Source organism: Macaca nemestrina, chromosome 4, assembly GCF_043159975.1.
Source record: "Macaca nemestrina isolate mMacNem1 chromosome 4, mMacNem.hap1, whole genome shotgun sequence".
In the NCBI taxonomy this organism is placed as follows: domain Eukaryota; kingdom Metazoa; phylum Chordata; class Mammalia; order Primates; family Cercopithecidae; genus Macaca; species Macaca nemestrina.
In genome coordinates, this window is record NC_092128.1 from 183336245 (window position 1) to 183357286 (window position 21042).

A 21042-nucleotide genomic window follows, 5' to 3' on the forward strand; every position below is an offset into this window, starting at 1 on the left:
TGTATCATTTTCTTGGACATGCCACAATTTTTCCCACCTCAAACACATGCTTCAAGACTAGCAAGTCTATAAGGTCACAGGCTTGGTTGCATTTATAATGGGAATAGCAGAGAAAGCAGTTTATTTTTTTTTAAATGCAACATCGTTTGAAGGTTTTGGATTATGTTTGTTTCCCGATGACACGCGATAATGTCAAAGGAAACTGCAATGAGTTTACTGAGCCGTCCATACAAATATACATGCAAATATATGTACCTACGAGAATATCCAAGGGTAGAAACCATGTCAGATGGGGTCCCCCATGCCACTCCCACTCCACAGCCTTTTGGTTTTAAATAGTCTGACCCCATGAGAATCTTTGAGGCTGGCTTCCATGTCACAGAGCCTTGCACTGTGAGAGTAACTCAATTCCCTAAATGACTTTCCCAGATCTAGCTTATCACAAACTCCATTGCCTTGCAATATCCTTTGTAACGAAATGGTATTAATAAAATCATAGAGCAACTGCCCACCATATGCAGACCTAGTAATGGAATTAAAGGTATCTAAAAGGCTAATTCCTAATGAGAAGGAAAGGAAACATACCTTAAAGTAAAAGTGCAAACAACTGCAGAACAGAGAAAACACTGTCAGTTGGATATACGTAAGCGCTGATGTAAAGAGAGATAGAAAATGATATATCTGGCCAGGCAGGTGGTTCACGCCTGTAATCCCAGCACTTTGGGAGGCCTAGGCGGGCAGATGACCTGAGGCCAGGAGTTCGAGACCAGCCTGGCCAATGTGGTGAAACCCTGTCTCTACTAAAAATACAAAAATTAGCCAGGCGTGGTGGCGTGCACCTGGAATCCCAGCTACCCAGGAGACTGAGGCAGGAGAATTGCTGGAACCCAGGAGGCAGAGGCTTTGAGCTGAGATCACGCCACTACTGTACTCCAGTCTGGGTGACAGAGCAAGACTCCCTCTAAAAAGAGAAAAAAAGAAAAGAAAAGAAAAGGATATATCTATGATGAATTCAGATGGAGTGGAACCCACTGATGGTATGCAGCAGATAAGATGCTACAGAGAAATGATATCCGGACACACGGTGAGAATTTTTCCCCTCTGTAAATCATAATTCTTGTGATTCTTTCAAACGGAAAGCCACAGAAGGTACCAGTTATCCACCCACCTACTTAGGCGCCTCCACTAGAATTCTCAGCATGTTTCTGCAGAAGTAAGATATCTTCACAACTGCTCTGACACTTCTTAATCTTTTTCTTTTCTTTTTTTTTTTTTGACAAAGGAAAAGTAAACTACTGGCTTAGAGTCTTTGGAAGAAAATTGTATATGACTAGAATTTAATATTATTGTTTTTCTTTCATTGTATTGCATTTATCTATATGGCTAGTTAAACTGATCTTCCATTTAAAAGTAGTAATGTAATGCTTTTTTCTTTTTTTTTTTTTTACAATTACGTTGTTTTAAGTAAACAAGAATTATTCAAAACACAAAAATACTAGCACAGATGGTATTCAGTGATTGCAGATATCATAAAGACAGTTCATGAATCACCAACATTTGAGAAGCACTGTGTTCATGATGTTTCCTGGAAGAGGTGGGTTATACAATGTTTCTTGGAGAAAGGGATAGCAGTCTACTGCTAGGAGGGAGAAACGAAGCTACTAAGGTGGACAAGGAGACGGGCAGTTGGCTTTTCCTCTTCTTGGAGATCACAGCCAAGGAAGCACAGGAGAGGCACCCCCTGGAGGCGCTCCATGGCTGCAGGGCTGACATGGCCCAGGTAAGTGGGAGTTCTGGGAGGCTCAGGGGCTGGTGCCAGGATAGTGGTAGATGATTTTCATTTTCAGACTGTGAGATAAAAGATAGACGTAAGGGAGGCAAAGGTGAAATCGGGATGGTTAAAGCAGGGAATGCTGAGAGCAGAGCAAGGCAGGTGCTAAAACTGTTACTAAAACTGGACAGCAGAAGGCCTGGCATGGTGGCTCACACATGTAATCCCAGCACTGTGGGAGGCCTAGGTGGGTGGATCACCTCAGGTCGGGAATTAGAGACTAACCTGACCAACATGGTGAAAACCCATCTCTACTAAAGATACAAAGTTAGCCAGGCATGGTGGAAAAATGCCTGTAATCCCAGCTACTCGGGAGGCTGAGGCAGGAGAACTGCTTGAATCTGGGAGGCAGAGGTTGCGGTGAGCTGAGATCGCGCCATTGCACTCCAGCCTGGGCAACAAGAGTGAAACCCCATCTCAAAACAAAACGACGACGACAACAACAGGACAGCAGAGATGGACGATGGGTCGGGAAAGCTAACCAGGCAGCGTGAGGCCAGGACGGAAAGAGCCACAGGGAGCTCCGCTCAGTTTTGCTACCGGGGATCTCTCAGGCTCACAACGGGTCAGTCCTCTAGGGAAGTTCTGGCCTCATCATGATCCTTCTTTCATCTCATTCCCCATGTCCTTCCTCTGTCCCTCCTCCCACTGCCATTTATTTATTTAACTGAAAAAGTACCAATCACCCACATATGCATAAAATACTCATCCATGTACTTATTTCTTAAAATTGATCATTGTTAACATTTGGTGTCATTTGCTTTATTTTTAATGAACGAAATAAAACTTTACAGAAAATGCTTTTTCTTTCTTCCCTCCCTATCCTATCTTTTTCTCCTAAAAAGCCCTATTATCAGAAATATTAGTGTGTATTCCCAGTTTTGATTTTTTATTTTATTACACACACACTCCCACACATAGATGTGGCAATGAACTTCGCATAGGATGATTCTGTATTTTCTCTTTGTTTTTCAAACTTACAAAAGTATTTTACTATTTCTCATGGAAAAACTCACTTTTCCCATCCAACATTGTATTCTCTTAAGATCTATGTTGATATAAAGAAATCTAGTTCATTCTTTTTAATGAAAATTAAGTATTATATTTTATGAATGTAACTCATGCTAACCATGGCAATAAAAGCTCCATCAAGCATCGTTTAGTTCTGTATTTTGTTCAATGCTGTATTCCCAGCCCCTAGAACACATACAGAGTAGTTGCTCATTAAATGTTTGTCAAATGAACGAATCAATGAATCCACTCATTCCACTGCTGACAGGCAGTAAAACCGATGGCAACTTTTCACAAACCTTTACAAGATTCCTTGGCACCCACATAAGAGTCGTGCTAATATGTCTACCTAGAAATGTATGTATTGCGTTGACAGCTTTTGTGTTTTTGGTTTTGTAGGATTCTCTGAAATGTTGTGTGACTTCTTAAGGGCTTGGCACATGCTGTGGGCTGTTGATGTGGCTGAGGGGTTGGCTCTCACGTGACCACTGCAGAGAGGCTGTGGGCTGCCTGTGCACTTCATAAGCTCCTCGTCCCCCTCTGACAGCTCTTTGCAATGCTTTGTCTTTTCTTCAAAACTTTATATATTATATATATATATATAAAGATATATATATTTATCTATTTATATCTATATATTTATATATAGATATAAAGATATATTTATATCTTTGTCTTTATATATTATATATAATATATAAAAATATATAATATATATTTATCTTTATATATAAATATATTATATATAAACTTTATATAAACTATATGATATATAAAATTTATATAACATATATAATATATATTTTATATATAAATTAATTCATTTGTATAATATATATAAAATTTATTTATATACACACATACATATATATTTTCAAAAACCTGATAAGCCTTTATCAGAAAAAGTGGGTGAATTCTTCCAAGTAATGAAATAATGCAAAGTATAAAATAAAGAGGATAAACAGATCCACAGCTAGGAACACAAGGTATCTTTGGCCCAATGGGATTTTGCCTTCGTGCTTTAAAGCACAGTCACTTTCTGTGCAAGGTTGTAAGTGTTCACCACGAGCTTTAGGTGGATCTAGCCCTGTATAAACAAATCACTAGTGTCACTGGATCAACGTTAATGTACATTTCTGTGTTCAAGCAATATTATGGTCCATTAATTACGTGCACTGCAATTTAATGGCCTTGCAGATCTTAACACTGTGCTTTTATTTTATTTTTGTCTAGGCCCACCTCACCGCTAAATATAAATGGAATAAAGCATTTGAAAAAAAAGTCTAAAAATGTGTATGTTTATCATTGCAAAGCAATTCTTAATGGATTTTGTAAACGTTGCAAAATTAAAAGGAAAATACAGTCTGGACATTAAGCCTCCTTCCAGGTTTTCAGATTCCAAAGCTTTAGTTGAAGGCAGTTGAAGAACGTACAAGGCTGTTCTAGAGACTTCTGTGAATGTGAATGAATGTCATTTGCTACAAAGGCACCTGCCTGGTGCTGAGGAATTGACCTTGGAGCCGCAGCCCATGCAGAGCGGCTGCAGGAGAACACTCGGCGCCCCCTGCTGGTCAGACCGAGGTCCCGCAGCGTGGCACAGAGGGCTCCACGGCACACATGGTGTGGGAACCGCAGGCTGAAAAACACTCCCAGAAATGAAATAGTGAATGCCTGTGGATCTGGCTGCACCTTTACACTTCCTCGTTAATAACACATGATTTTTTGCTTTATTAACCTATAAGCACGTCCTATGTTTACACTTCTTGGGCTTTGATAGAAACTCGAGATCAGCAAAATTCTTTCAATGAAAACTTGTCAAACGATTTCTCCACTTAAAGTGGAAACAGTGATGTTTTTCTTGAACTCCACTCCACGTTTATTTATATTATTTTTAAATTTTATTTTTGCTTTAAAACCACCTAATTAATTTGCTTTTATACTATTAAGGTAAGTTTTGGTCATTTCTGTCATGAAATGTACGTCAGAGTACATTATTTGGAATCTTATTTTTCCATTTTTTTTCAGGTAGTTTAATATAGTCAGTGAATCAGAAGTGAGATGTAGCAACTTCCATTTCTGACTATGCAAAAAACTAATTATTTTGAAAACTCCAGGTGTAAGACACTTAGACATGCTACATAAATATAATATTGACTTAAACGAACAGCAGGTTTCTCAAGTAAGAAAAGTCCTCTGGGCTCTATAAAGGAAGAGGGAGGTGAGTACCTAACAGCAAAGATCTTGTTGATACTATCTATAAGTTCCCTGTGGCATTTGCACATTTAAGGGAAAAAAACATAGTTTAACAGCAATGAGGAAATGGAAAGCTGTTAGTCCTATACAAGTCCTACACAAGAGAAGTCTGCAGAAAGCTACAACTTCACTAAAAGATTGGACCTGAAAAAAAAAGAGCCTTTGCAAATACCCTTGCCTTCCTAGCCCAAGCTTTATGTAGGGATTATGTCTAACCATAGTACTCGCCTTGCTCTGGTTTGGGATTTGTATTCTCACTGTCTGCAGCGTCCAATAGACCTCACTCTAGAAAGTAACATATAGTGACTCCGCTTCTAAGGACATCTGGCAAAAGCAAAGACAAATAAATCTTCCCTGGAGGAAGGAGCACTGAGAGAAATGTTTACAGATGAAGCTTGATTCCTCCCTTCCAATCTTGAGCTTCCAATACCAAACCTCTAACACATTAGAGAACAATTTATCATAAAAAAATGGTCAGAAGAAGCAACAGAGTCCTCAAATAATGAAATAACTCAATATTGTTTACACAATAAGTATTTTAAATGTTGTAAAACTATAGAATTGGATTAAAAATAAGATACATGAACAAAAGTATATCATAAAATATAAAAATATTAAACAGTAAAATATGTGCAGAACGGACAGAAATAAAACACATAACCCTTGACATAAATATTTATATTAGATACAGTTGGGAAAAGCTAGTGAACAAGAAAATAAACTCACAGAAATTACTCAGAATATTTCCTAGAGAGAATAAGAAGCATATAAAAGAAAGAAAGATACATATGAAAGAAAGGTTAAGAGACTTGAATAAGAGATGGAGGAAATCCACATGGCTGATTACAGTTCAAGAAAGAGAGAGTAGAAAAAAATGGCAGAAAGCAATATTTGGGAAAACAATTTGGAAATTTCCCAGGATTGATAAGAACTAAGAAAGTTTGCCAATAGCAGGCTTGCACCTGGAACTAAAGAATGTTCTTCCAGAAAGGAAATTGTACTCAAGAATGAGATGCAAAAAGAAGGGTGGAGAAAGAACTAGGTATGCATGAGTAACCCTTAACAAATAATGAGTGTATAAAGTGATAATAATGGCAAATATGATTGATATAAAAATCTAGATGCATCTAGAACACTGGAAGACAATCACATTTCAGATGGGAGGGAGGTCACAGGAGAGGGTATCATGAAGTCATGTGTTCCTCGGTATGAGGTAGGTCAGCGTGCTGTATTTGTGGGTGAAGAAAATCAATCTCTTTAGTGCTTTTGACACTTTTCCACAAATTCCATTTCACCGACATCTTAACCCGGCAGGCATCTCTTTACTGTTTGAGGAACCAGACCTTGTTCTTTACAGTTTCCATAAGGCTCTCGTGGTCATTACTCTAATTAATCTTCATAGGAAAATCACAGGAGTTAAGGCCATTTTAAACCCCCCTCCTCCACTGATAGACCAGCTGTGTTCTTTGAAAATATTTGATAAAACTCTAAGCATTGAAAACTTTACATTTTGGAAAGTGTGTTCAATCCTACTAAAACCTATTACAATCCATTCAAATGCACATACCCTATTGGAGTAGGGTGGTATCAATTCACCACTCTAGGTAAGCCAATTTTGCCTTTTAATTTCATTCCCTATATTTTCTCCCCACATTTTACCACTTAGCAATTGTTTACAAATTCCATGTAGAACATGCTTATTGCATGTTGGCTTTTCTTAGCAATTCTTACAGTAGATATAGTGTACAGTATAAATACCCTGTGCCATTTAGAAATGGGAGGGATACAAGATGGTAAGTTTACTCTTTCCTTCAATGTAATTCAACACGTATTTAATAAAAGATATTCCTGCATAAAAGATGAATAAAAATCCCCAGTGTTTCAAGATAATTTGCTCTCTTCTTGAGAGTATAAAACGGTTTTCTCCAATGTACATTTTACTCATTTTGATATCTTCTGATAAATTAGTCTCATGTCATGCTGAGAAAACTTCACTTGTCATTTGAGCAAGGATATCATAAAGTCATTATAAATGTCTAGCATTGAAACCATCTTTCTTTCATTTCCTGGTATTAAATTTTAATTAGAGAATATTCTTTTAAGTAGCCAATATTTTATGAAGAGAAATAACAAAAATGAGGACCATTAAAGAAACAGCTAATGTTCTAAAAAAGACATCTGATTAGTGGGCACCACTTCTTTCTGGTACATTCCAAAGATATCCACTGTATTTGGCCAAACCACAATACATTATAGAAAATCTATGCTGAATTACCATCATAGGATTTTTCTCATTAATACTGTCCAGGGATATCGACTAAATTATTTGCTAATTTCTCCAAATCATTTTAACCATATGGACCAAGTTGACAAAGAGATTACCATGTGAACCATAAAGTACATCAGAATCTGGATTTATCTGACCCAGGTTAATGAAAAGAGTGATAAACCACACCCTAAACTCTCATTTTTGAAAGAAGATATAGCCTGTTACCATCACAGAATGGACAAGTACTCTCGAGAAATCTTCCTGTACACTGGCTGACTTGTTTGCCTGCACTGCTCCCTACCCAATGGCCATGGCACGTGTTCATGCATCATGTAAGAGAAAAGAACAGAGATTTGGGGAGGATGCAAAAGTGAGAGAACAGGTGTGGACATGAGGACATGGGGAATAAATGAGAATGAATATATCCTAAGAGGACATATTGTGTGGCCAGAGCTAGAAGTCTGGGTGTTTATTCTCTTGGGGATCACCATCAGGCATCATTGAGAATAAATGTCCTTGGTCACCTGTTCATCTGTGACTACCCATCCCCCCCTCACTCCACCCCATCCCTTTCAAGTCTCCTGGAGCGGGAGTTGCACGCATGGACAGGATGGGGCAAGGGAGAGACTAGGGCTGTCTCAGCTTCGTTTTGCTTAATCAGGCCGCCTTTGACTACGCTTGCCCAGTTGCATGTACAGTGGTATTCACACCTGCTCAGCGGGTGGATGAGTCTGACCTTAATATTCAATCAAAAGCTACATTTTTGTTCTTTTTACTCTTCTTCACTGCACAGGGGTAAAAGGTGTGGAGTCTATCACTCAGCTTTTAGACAGCAACCATTTTAGAAGAATCTGTAATAGCCAATCAAGAGATGACAATCTCCCTTTACAAACTGACAGGTATAAAAAGAAGACCTGAATAATTCATGAAGCGAAGGTAGACAGCCTTGGGTCAGCTGATTGCCAGTGCGCCTTGTTCTGTGCTGTGCTCTTGGCTTCACCTTTCGACGTGGCATCCACATTATTTTCCCAGGGCTGCTGGAACAAATTACTGCAAACTGGGTGGTTTAAATGATAGCAATGTATTCTTTTCCATTTCTGGAGGCCAGAAGTATTATTAGCAGGTCCATACCTGCTCCAACGCCTCAAGGGAAGATCTTCCCTTATCTCTCCCAGCTTCTGGTTGGCCTCAGTGATCCTGGATTGTGGCAGCGTAATTCCAGTCTCCACCCCATCTTCACATGGCCATGTTCCCTCTGCGTTTAAGTTTTCCCTCTTCTTACAAAAACACCAGTCATATTGGATTAAGGGCCCATCCCACTCCAATACAACTTCATCTTAACTAACTGTATCTACAACGACCCTGTTTCCAAATAAGGTCACATTCTAAGCCGCTGGGGCATGAGAGCTTCAACATCATTTTGGGGGACACAATTTAATCTATTCTAACATCTCGAAGCAGCTCATTCCTTGCCTACCTCAGGTAGCAGCAAGCTTAAAATAAAAGCAAGAAAACTGTATCTATGGTTCTTTGCAAATGTGGGGAGTGGAGGGAGACCTTCTCATCATGGAAAAAATATTTCAAGGTATATAACATTTCATATTGGATGATGCAGACTGCATGAAACCATTGTGCTCCTTAAACAATCCCTGAAGCTCCAACCATACCAGCAAATGCTGCCATATAAATAATATTCACAAACACAGGTGACAGCTATTGCCTTACCAGGGGTTGGGCTCATGGCTGTTAGAATAAGCAGCAATATGTATTCTATTCACTCACATTGGCTTTGAATAAGAAGCCAATTTTACGCTTAAAAATCTCTGCGTAAACACAAACATACAGAAATCTTGAGGGAGGCTAAATTTTGCACAATCTACCCACCTCCTGTTTGAAATAAGAGTGCCATAGTTCTTAATGTAAATTACAAGCAAAGAAAGCAGATCAATGAGAAGATTACCGAACCATCAACTTGGTTTGATCAAATGATACAATGTGCTTGAAAGTAATTTAAAAATACAACCATAAAGCACTTCAGTGTTTCTTTCTTTGGAAGGGGACGTTTTTTAATTTTGTCAGTTTCATGCTATGATTTATCCTTCTCTCCAGGGTTGTTCATACTGTGGAGTTTTTCTACAGGTTAGTGTAAGCTTGAGCAGTGTCAGTGACAGGATATCTCCCCACCGGCACATGTTGATTTCTCCTGCAGTGTCCCACATAGCATCAGGCATGTTCACTCAATACATACTTGCTCACTGCAAATATTTAGAGAAGTGTATTACCACATTGCTGTTATCAGGAATTTCTTGTTGCAAAAATTGGAAGATTGTGAACTATAAAAATCTCATTTTGAGTATGGTATGTTGCCACAATTTGCATAGACTAGGCACTAGAATGTGACTCTGGGTGATCTCACATGCCAGGAAGTTTGGCTAGTCCCCTCATTCTTCCCAGAGAGAAAGCACCTCTCCAAGGGAGAAGCAGATGTACAAAGGAGCATGGAGTTTGGGCTGTGGGAACCACACCTGTGAAATATCCACCTGAGGCTGAGTCTTCATAAGGTAGTTGCCTTGATCGGTCTTTTCAAAAGTCATTTCTTATTTCCTCCATTATCTCCATGGTTATTCTACATATCCTTGTCTGATATCCAACACACATCTTAAATCTCGTATTCAAATATTGGGTAAATGAGAGGAATTCCTTAATTTTAATCCTTAGTACTTCTTGAGCATGCAATCCTATTAGCACTATAAAAATTAATGCCTATAAGTGATATTTATGTACAGGTACTAAGACTAATAATCACATCTAGAATAATCTAGTAATAATCTAATAATCTAATCTAATAATCTAGTAATAAACTAATAATCACGAATAATTATTCTAGTGTGAGTTAAAGACAAATGATGTTTGATAAATATTTGGAAAAATCTAACAGCAATAAAACCACCCTCAGATGGTTAGATCAGATGTTCATCTGTAGGCCACACCCTTCCTAAAATGAAATATATTTTTAAAATAGTTATAGGATGAGAGTGGATTAGAAAATGGTACTCCTTTAAAACATAAACTTTCAACGATTTTCTAAGAAACTAACCAATACAACTTAGAAAGCAATAATCACACGAATTTATTATAAGTATCCTTCGAGGTCACAAAGAAGGGTAGAACACAAGTTCTTGTAACACTGGAATTGGAATTCCAGGATGGGGAATGTGTTATTCATCTAGGACGTGGAAGGAAAAGAAAGCCACCAGGTACAGAACAGTGAAGCCTCTGAGCTGACTCCCAAACACAAGCTTCTCCCCCTGGTCCTGCCAAACTCTGCGAGATGCTATTGAAGAGATGCTTCCCATAAAGGACCAAACAGCAGCAGTATAGTGAATATAACCCCAGAAGCAATGTCCACAACTCAGTGAAATTTTTCAAAGCGTGACACAGTCTGGCCAGAGCTTCTTAGGAAGCCACCAGGTCAATTGTCAATCATGAAAAAAAATGTAACACATTCAAAAGACATAATAAAATTTACAATTCAACCCCCAAACCAAGTACTAAAAAGATCAATGAGCTGATACACATGTACAGAGGTATTAGTGCATGTTAGATATCCGTCAAATTTTGCTTCCTTGACATCAAGTGTAAGCCCATATTTAATGCACACAGCTCCAAAGGCTGGTTCCCTAATATCGGCTCCAGATTGAGACCACAAAGCCTTCTTGGATGAAAGATTTAGAATGCCCTCAAATCTAAAGAGTGCAAACTTAAAGGTATACTGCCAAAGAAAGGTAATGATTTCTCGGTCTCTCCCACTTCAAAACCATACCCAAAGAATGTGGCACCTTCCCCTTTATCATCCAGGAATCTCCAGACCCAGGTGCATGACCTCTGAATCGGAGCAGCACTCAATCCATATCAGCTCCACAAACAGGAAATACATGGATGAGTCTTCATTAAGATATAAACATGAAAAGACATGTTCCCGGCCCTTTTGGGAGCTTATGCTTTGGAGGAGAAAATACAACGAAAATTCTATAAAGCCACTTTACTAAATTTATATGTTTTTATAGGCATATTTTTTTAAAATCAAGGTAATAGGAAATCCATATTATCATTTTATAAAACTTTAACTTACATTTTTTTCTGACTACAAGTATAGGCACAGTGTGAAAAATCTGAAAAATAAAAAAAAAACCTTTAAAGAATAAAATATAAATCCCACATAATTCCATTACCAAGGATGAACAGCTGAACATCAGAGTTGACCATTATTAACATGTTTGCATAACCCTTCTATGCTTTTTCTACAGATATGTGTGTATTTAGATAATTGAGATTAAATTGTCATTTAAATAGCTTTGCATTCAGCTTATTTTACTTGATTCTTTTATGAGATTCATGTGCTTAGTGATTATTGTTTGAATGTTGCTAAATGAGGAGCGGCTACCTGTCATTTGAATGCTTTAATGCATCATTTTAATACTGTGTAATAATCCATTGGATGGGTATATAATAATTGGATTGGCCTATCTGTTCTTGAGTGTTTCTAATATTTCACCATTATAATTAAAATAAGAGTTTCCAAATAGATCTTTTTCTGCATTTCTAACTATTTCCTTAATATAGTTCCCTAAAGGAAAGTTTCTGTGGTCAAATCTATACTTTTTTTTTTCTAAAAGAAAGGCATCAAACTGATGAATTCATGGAGTAGTCAAGGAATCAATTTTTGGAACAGTCAAGGCATAAATTCTACCCTGCATTTGTTGGGTGGTTTGATGCAATGATAATCTTGTTGGGGTCTAAATATAGCAGTGAATTCACACTTATCTACTTCACCTAGACTATGAATAGGAGGCGACATAAAGATAAGAACAATGATCTCTATTGCTTACTACAGTCCAGGCATTTTGCATATTACTTCATTTCATTCCCCTAACCCTTTTCATGAGTTGAATGAGAGGTCTGAGTTTCAGCAAGATCGCATAGTTTGAGGACCAAGGTCATACAACCTAGGCTTGCCTGACTCCCAATACCACACTCTTTCCTCCACATCAGATGGCTTTTATACAGCCAGGATGAAAAATAATAGAATATGAACCTGCACTCAGCAGGCTCTCAAGTCTCCATATATATACAACGCATCTGACTGCATTTTAACCACTTCCAGAACCCTGGCAGCTATGTCTGGGAACGTAGCTTTTTGCTTCCCCGAGTCTTCAGCCAAGGTAGGTAAACCAGAAAGAAGTGGAAATGCAATACTGAGCCACACAGACCCTGCACAGAAGTATTTACAGAAGAGTAAGAAAACTCTTCCTGGCAGGGCCAAGCTATCTTTTCCCTAGAGGAGGAGAGGATGGAGGAGCCTTGATCTTGGGCTGAGGTTTTGGATAATGGCTGAATTTCACCTGGAGGACTGGGGAGAGGGGGATTTTCAACCCTGAGAACTGTAGAACTGAGTTCAGACTTGGATTCTTTGTGTGTAACTGGGGAGTACTAGGAGGGATTAGGTTAGAAATACAGACAATCTTGGATGGCAGAGGGGTTTAAAACTTAAGTTAATCCCAGGATCTTTAAAGTATGTTAAATATTTCCCAAGGGGACTCTAAGATAAATTTATAAGGAAGTAAAGGTAGAATTAGGTTATTTTTACATGGTTAATTTGAGTGGCCAAACAATGTCGTTTGATACAAATATACTGTGTTCAGTTAGTGTAATTTATAAAAAACATTTGCAAGATTGTTATGAAAATTCTAACTTCAATAAGAAATGATAGCATTGCATTTGAACTTCCTCCTCCCTTTCCTCTCTTGGCTGGTTCCAAAAATAATTTGATGTGGTGCAGTATTTTTAACTTGAGAAGAGACTATTAGGGGGCATTCTTTATTTTATTTTATTTTTATTTTAATGAAAGAAAATGAAAGTCAAATTTAAAGACAAGAAATTTCTGCCTTCAAAGGTCAGGTCTATTTTTACTTTCCTTCTGTATTTTTTTTCTTTTGGATCAAAAAATTGAGTCTCTTTGGTATCCAGCTTAAAATGACGCATTTTTTTTTTCTACCTGGAGACTGTAACATTTTCCTCTATTTTAGACTAAAAGGGTTGAGAGCAATTTGTAAATAGAAACACTAAAATTAGTTACAATTGACTTAAGAATACAATTTGGAGATTTGGGTGTAGATTCCACAGTTCCCTTTGCAAGGAATGTATCTTTGAATTCTTTTTTTTCTTAAATCACAAAACTTAAAAAAAAAAAAATCAGAAATACTGAGACCTTGCTATTGGTTTTGTTTTCTCTTTATATTTATGAACACAAAGAAAATAGGCATTAAAGCAATTTTATAAAAGAATCACTTTCCATGGACAAAGTCTATTAAAATTTTTTTTTCTGTTTATAGTTCATTTTAAATTTATTTTATTTTCTATTTGGTCCTGGAGTCCTCTCAGGGAGTGGATGGGGGAGGAAGACATTGGCATTCACACTGTGAACAGTGTGACCTGATCATTTATTTGCCAAGCCTTATTAAAGCCCCTGAAATCACTCCCTGCCACGCCTCTCACAGCCCATCAGCCATCAGTTCGGAATGTCAAATCTGATAACAGTGTTCTCCTGCAGCCTCTTCCAAGCCTTCAGCAAGAGGAAAGCTGACTTTATGCCTGTACCTACAGAAGCTGGTCCTGCGGAGGCTCCAACTCAGGGCAGCTCATTTTGCTTGTGAACCGCCAACAGGTTCCTAAATCGAGATGACATTTACCATTGTACATTTTAATTCATTAGAGAGATTTTGTTTACTTCCTCTTCCTTGCCACTACGTCTCACCAAAAGATAAATTCAAATTCCAAAATAGTACATTTAGTTCACAAAAATATGCTAAAACAATGTTTAAATGGCAAGCAACTGCACAAGAAAACTTCACTGATTGTCAACCATAACGGGTACCAGAGAAAAGGGATTCTTCACCATCATGCCAACTTCCCAGGAAATCCTAACTTTGGGAATTAGCCAAATTCACTTAGATGGGATTTAGGGCTCCTTAATATCCACTGTAACGAGAACAGTTTCCCAAAACAATGAAGCTGTTGGTTTGTTGCGGAAGTTGCAGCTCAGTAATGGGGGGTGAGCAGGTGAAGAATATTCCGGATGGGAGCAACTCACAGTCCACATGCGCAGTGTTCCCGAGCTGGGTGCCCACCGGGAACACAACACTTAACTTGAAATGGTTGTGGCCCCGGGTCTGTGAGGAAAATACTGGAGAATGCAGGCCCCTAAAATACTGCTACCACTACTACTACCATTATTACTCCTACTACTACCATTATTACTCCTACTACTACCATTACACCACCCCCACTGCTACCACCTCACCACAACTACTACTACCCTTACGACTACCACTATTACCCCTATGACTGCCACTATTACCCCTACAACTGCCACTATTACCACTACTACTATTATCACTACCATTACTATTACCATGGTTACCCCTACTACTACCACTACACCACTTCCACTACTACCACCTCACCACCACTACTAGTACCACTACTACTAGTGCTGTTACTACCAGTATTACTCCTACGACTGCCACTATTACCACTACTACTACCACTAATACCACTACCACTACTGCTACCATGATTACCCCTACTACCACTACTACTATCATTACTACCACTACTACTTCCACTATTGCTAATATTACCACTACTACTATCACTACCACTATTACTACTACTACCATTGTTACTACTAATACCACTACTGTAACTACCATTACTACTACCATGATTACTCCACCACTGCTACCACTACTATTACTATTGCTAATATTACCACTACTACTATTATCACTACCACTACTACTACCACTATTGCTAATATTACCACTACTACTAATATTAACACTACTACTATTATCACTACCACCACTACCACTATTGTCATGACTACTACCACTACTACCACTACCACTATGACCACTATTACTTCTACCACCACTATTAACACTAATACTACTACTCCTACCACTATGATCACTACTACTACTACCACTGTCAACAGTACTACTATCACTGATACTACTACTATTACCCCTACTACTGCCACTGCCACCACTACTCCTACTACTCTCACTACTGCTACTACCACAACTACTACCACTACCACCATCCATCACAACTACTACAACTGATGCTGACTCAATTGTCCTACAGAATTAATGTTTATGGTTTCTTTTGAATAAACATAGAAATTGACCCTCCCAGTCTTAAAACTTGACAAAATTACATTTGTCTTATCTAAGTTATTTTCTTAGGAAAGTAACCATGAGGCCTCCCAGATAACATCAAATAACTGAAAATTTCCAGATCACCACATCTAGAAAATGAGGTGCCAGACCCTTACCTATCATGATTGCCTAACTGACCACCTGCTTCCTATTGACAAAGTCCTTTTCCTTACCCTTCCCTAATTCCTGTTTTCCCACACATGGTTACATTGCTTCCATCCTATTAAAAAAAACCCAATTTTAATCAGTCTGAGAGATGGATTTGAGACTGATCTTTTATCTCCTTGGCTGCAGTGCCAGAATAGTCTTTTTCACTGGCAATAGTCATTGTCTCAGTGACATAGTTTGGATCTGTGTACCTGACAAATCTCACGTTGTGATATGATCTCCAGTGTTGGAGGTGGGGCTTGGTGGGAGGTGATTGGATCATGAGGGCCACTCCCTCATGAAGGGCTTGGGCCATCTCCTTGGTGATGAGTGTGCTCTTGCTCTAGGTTCACACAAGATCTGGTCATTTAAAAGTGTGTGGCACCTCCCTCTCACTCTCTCCCTTGCTCCTGCTTTCACCATGTGACGTGCCTCCTCCCCCTTTGCCTTCCACCATGATTAGAAGCTTCCTGAGGCCTCCCAGAAGCTGAGCAGATGCCCAATGCCATGTTTCCTGTACAGCCTGCAGAACCGTGAGCCAATTAAACCTCTTTTCTTTATAAATTACCCAGTCTCAGGTATTTCTTTATAGCAATTCAACCACAGTCTAAAACACTCAGTGATTGGCATTCGTGTGGTGAGCAGTAGGACCTAGACTGAACCACTAGTGTTTTGGCAATGCTACCAATACTATTGTTACCACTAGTACCATCACTATTACCATTAGTACTACTACTACTAGTACTATCACTACTACTACCACCACTACTATGCTACTATTACCAATACTGCTACCACCAATACTATCATCACTACTAATACCACTAACACTACCACCACCACTACTACCACTACCACTACTACTACTGCCACTACTCTTACTATTACTGCTATACCATTATTACCACCACTACTACTGCTACAACTATTACCACCACCACCACTACTGCCATTAGTTCTATCACTACTCTAAGAGCACTGGGAGCATTACTACTTGTCAACTTACAATTTGGAGAATAAGTTGTAGTTTAGGAGGCTGTGCTGCACACAATATCTCATTGAGGATGTTTGGATTCTGCTGGCTGTTGCTGAAAAACTTACCTAAACTCCCCGGTCCTAGAACTATCTACAAACTACAGAATCTTTATGCTCTGGGCACTTATACACTCTTAGGGGACATGTCACTTTGATTCAGACATGTTAAGAAGTGACCCAATGTTAATGGTTCCTCAGTGATTCTGAGTATCCTGAAGTTCAAGTCTCCTTAAACACGACCTTGTCCCAGATTCTAACCTACAGCCTGGATCCATTTTGCAGTTGACTACAAATGGTTTGCAACACACCTTGTACTTTTCTCCCCTGTGCTCACTCACTCACACCATTCATTTCCTCTTCCTAAAATGTCAACATATGCCCAATTCCCCATCCCATGTTTAAAATAATAAATAACTTGCTCGCTGTCACACAGCTACAAAATGATTGGAGCTGGACTTAAAATTAGCCTCTAGGGCTCTAGAGTCCCAACACCCTTGCTCTGTCTGCTCCGCTGACTTTTGAATTATGCATACACATTGAAATCTCCACTGTGAAATTAGAAGTTTCTTTTCTCTCTCTCTCTTTTTTTTTTTTTGAGATGCAGTCTCACTCTGTCACCAGGCTGGAGTGCAGTGGCGTGACCTCGGCTCACTGCAACCTCCACCTCCTGGGTTCAAGCGATTCTCCTGCCTCAACCTCCCGAGTAGCTGGGACTACACGTGTGCAACACCATGCCCAGCTAATTTTTGTATTTTTAGTAGGGACAGAGTTTCACCATGTTGGCCAAGATGGTCTCAATCTCTTGACCTCGTGATCTGCCCACCTCTGCCTCCCAAAATGCTGGGATTACAGGTGTCAGCAAGTGCACCTAGCCTAGGAGTTTCTTTCTAAGAAGAGGCAATATCATTTTCTTTGTATCTCCCATGTAAGCACTTGTTGCTTGAGGAATGATTGATTCAGCCAAATAGGGGTCCAGACCAGGTGCAGTCACTTACACCTGTAATCCCAGCATTTTAGTAGGCTAAGGCGGGCATGAGAGTTTGAGTTTGAGCCTGGGAGTTTGAGACCAGCCTGAGCAACATAGCCACACCTTGTCGCTACAAAAATAGAAAAACTTAGCTGGGCATGGTGGCACATGCCTGTGGTCTCAGCTACTTGGGAGGCTGAGGCAGGAAGACTGCTTGAGACTGGGAGGTCAAGGCTGCAGTGAGCTACGACTGTGCCATTGTACTGCAGCCTGGGTGACAGAGGAAGACCCTCTCTCACAAAACAAAACAAAACAAAAAATAGGGGTACAAAGATTCCATCTACAAATAGCTATTTCACATGGATTTTGGGTGTATGGATGGAAAAGTGTTTCTATTTTGGAAGCTGAGTCACTTCTAGTTCCTAAATAGCTTTAGAGTTCTTTAGGAAATCCACCTACTTAAACTGGAGAGCCCGGATTGTCAATTCCTGTGTGCATGCTATCTGATTTTATAAAAGTCTTTATATTTCACTGTGTTTCAGAAAGATATTTAGAGATAATGTCCGTTGAAATTCAGAAATCCAAAGTTATCTTCTCTGCATGTGCCTAGATTGAATCAACTTCCTAAATCTCTGAGGTCAAGTGTCATATTAATTTAGTTACTGCCTAGCAATGTGCTCAGCAAAAAAAAATGCTGCCACTGTTCCTGTTAGAAGCTGCTTATTTATTAATTCATTTTTATTTAACAAGCATTTATATAAACTTAGTAGTGACAAGTATGCTCTAAGTACATTATAAACCTTGACTCACCTAAACCTCACACTGCCCTTAAGAGGTATGTAAAATAATTATATCCATTCCTTTTTGTTTGTTTTTGTCTGATGTAGCAAGTAACACAAAGTAACAAAGCAATGTTGCTGCTTTTTTCTCCTGTCTCTGGATTTCCCAGTTCCAGGGAACATATTTCTAAATTTTACTCATATGTGGAATGGATTCTTCAGTGGGATTTTTAACAGAATCCTAGAGGAAAAAGAGCCGCAGGGAATCTGTGTCTGAAGCAGGTGTCATGGTCAGCATTCCCCAGACTCACCCTTTCTCCCTGTTCTGGGAGCACCTTCCTCCCAAGCAGCAGGTCTCAGGGCCCCTTTAACTTTTCCAAATTATTGGAGACCATAAAGAGGTTTCATTATGTGATTTGTAGCTATTTATGTTTAGTGTGGTAGAAATCTTAAACAATTTTAAAATCTGTATTTATTATTTTTAAAATGAAATAGTAACCCCACTACATGTTACTAAAATATTTTAATGAAAAATTATATTTTCTAAAACAAAAAAACAGCTAGAAGAGTGATATTGTTTATATTTTCATAAATCTTTTTAACGTCTACCCTAATGGAATGCTCTATTCTCGTATCTGCATCTGCATTCGGGCTTTACACAGATATGTAGTTGGATAATAAAGGAGTGTTTTAATCGTCTTTGTAAGTAATTATGGATATTCTACTGAGGTAGGTTTTTATTTTCTTTCTTTTCAGACAGGGTCTGGGTCCGTTGCCTAGGCTGGAAGGCAGTGGCATGAGCACCCAGCTAATTTTAAAAAAACGTTTTTTGTAGAGACAAGGTTTTGCTATGTTGCCCAGGCTGGTCTTGAGAACTCCTAGCCTCGAGCAACCTTCTGCCTTGGCCTCCCAAAGCACTGGGATTACAGGCATGAGCTGCTGTGCCTGGTCTTCTGGGGTAATTTCTTAAAGGTTAGTTGGAATGGTATTTTCATACTCTGGTATATTAAAATTGATTGCCCTATCTTGAGCTTTAAATGGATCTATTACTAATGCATGACTTTTGTAACATCATGCATTAGTCATTTATAAAATATAGTTCACTGAGTTATGCAGCTCTTTCAAATGCTGACAGGTTTCAATATATAATACCAAAAAATCATATTTGTTAATATCATCACTGATCTCATCACAAAAGTTCTTTAAATATTGGGAGTCTGTCAAACACACAATGGTGGATACAGTTTTTCCAAAATTTGAATTTTTGCTTGAAAGTTAAAATTTTACCATTGAATCGAATACTGTTGGTTATTTTCCTTGAAGTAACAGGATCACCTCGGTTCATATTTTGAGAAAATATTTGTTATCTGTAGTCCAAATCACCATGGTTTTCTGTCCCTTGTTCTGCTAAGTAAAAGTAACAGTAACAGGAAAAGTAACGTTTTTTAAGTTCTATTAAGAAAAGGATTATTGCAGCTTGCAGCTCAACCACTCAAATGTGTTTCCTCAAAATAACCACACTTTACGGGAATACATTTCCTGTTTCCTCACAGAGGCTATTAAAAAGTCATATACTCAAGCGTTGAGATTCAGTAAAACTAATAATTATATGACTGGATAAAGGATATTCTCAATAAAATTGGATTTTTTTCTGTTAGTGTGTAGCAGTGAAGAATATAGTACACTATTTACACAAAACAAGTATAATTGGGTCCCGCAGCCTTGACACCTGCTGAGACACCAGCGATTTTATCCACCATTGCGGATGCCAGAACAACAAAGAAAGTGAATGATATCTCAATATTATCTTGAAAGTAGTTTTGACCTTACAAATCCCTCAAGGGTCTTGGAGACCATCAGGCATGCAGGGACCACTCCTTGAAAACTGTTGCAGTTTGGCATTGTGACTTAAAATGTACCATAGATGGGATAATCATATGTTTACAAAGGATACAAGGAGAGTAGACAGGATGGTATTCTAACAGCCATGTTCCCACCAGGGTCAAGAGAACAGCACGAAGCCCAGCCCAAGCCAGGGTCGTGCCTTCCAAATGGGCCCCATGTCCCCCTCTGGAGGCTGCTGACCTGGAGACCTGCAATGGGCCTGTCTTGCCAGTTCTCCTTCCTCTTTCTCCAGAAGTCTGCCCAGCCTTGCTAGCTATATTTTACACCCAACAGAGCAGAGCAACACTGGAAAATAATCAAATGTTTCCCCCTTTTAAATCCCCCGTGTGGTTGACGGGGAACATTTATGATTTCTAAATGGTCAAGTAAAATATATTCTTTTTAAGACAAATGGTATTTGATTCCTAAGAAGAAGTTAAGGGTTTTTTACCTATCTCAGATCACTAGAACAAGTGTCTGCCTAGGGGAAAAGTAAACTTCTAGAGATCTGAAATGTGAAATTATTTCTAAATGGAGAAAAAATGATTTTTTCCAGGGGGAGTAAAATATCTATGTATTTC

At 38.7% G+C, this 21042-nt stretch overlaps 1 protein-coding gene across 4 annotated transcripts in view; it reads right to left on the reverse strand.

Moving 5' to 3' along the window:
• Positions 1 to 21042, reverse strand: part of LOC105472931 (DS cell adhesion molecule) — an 818273-nt gene that overhangs the window by 342167 nt on the left and 455064 nt on the right. The gene's annotated exons all lie outside the window — the stretch shown is intronic.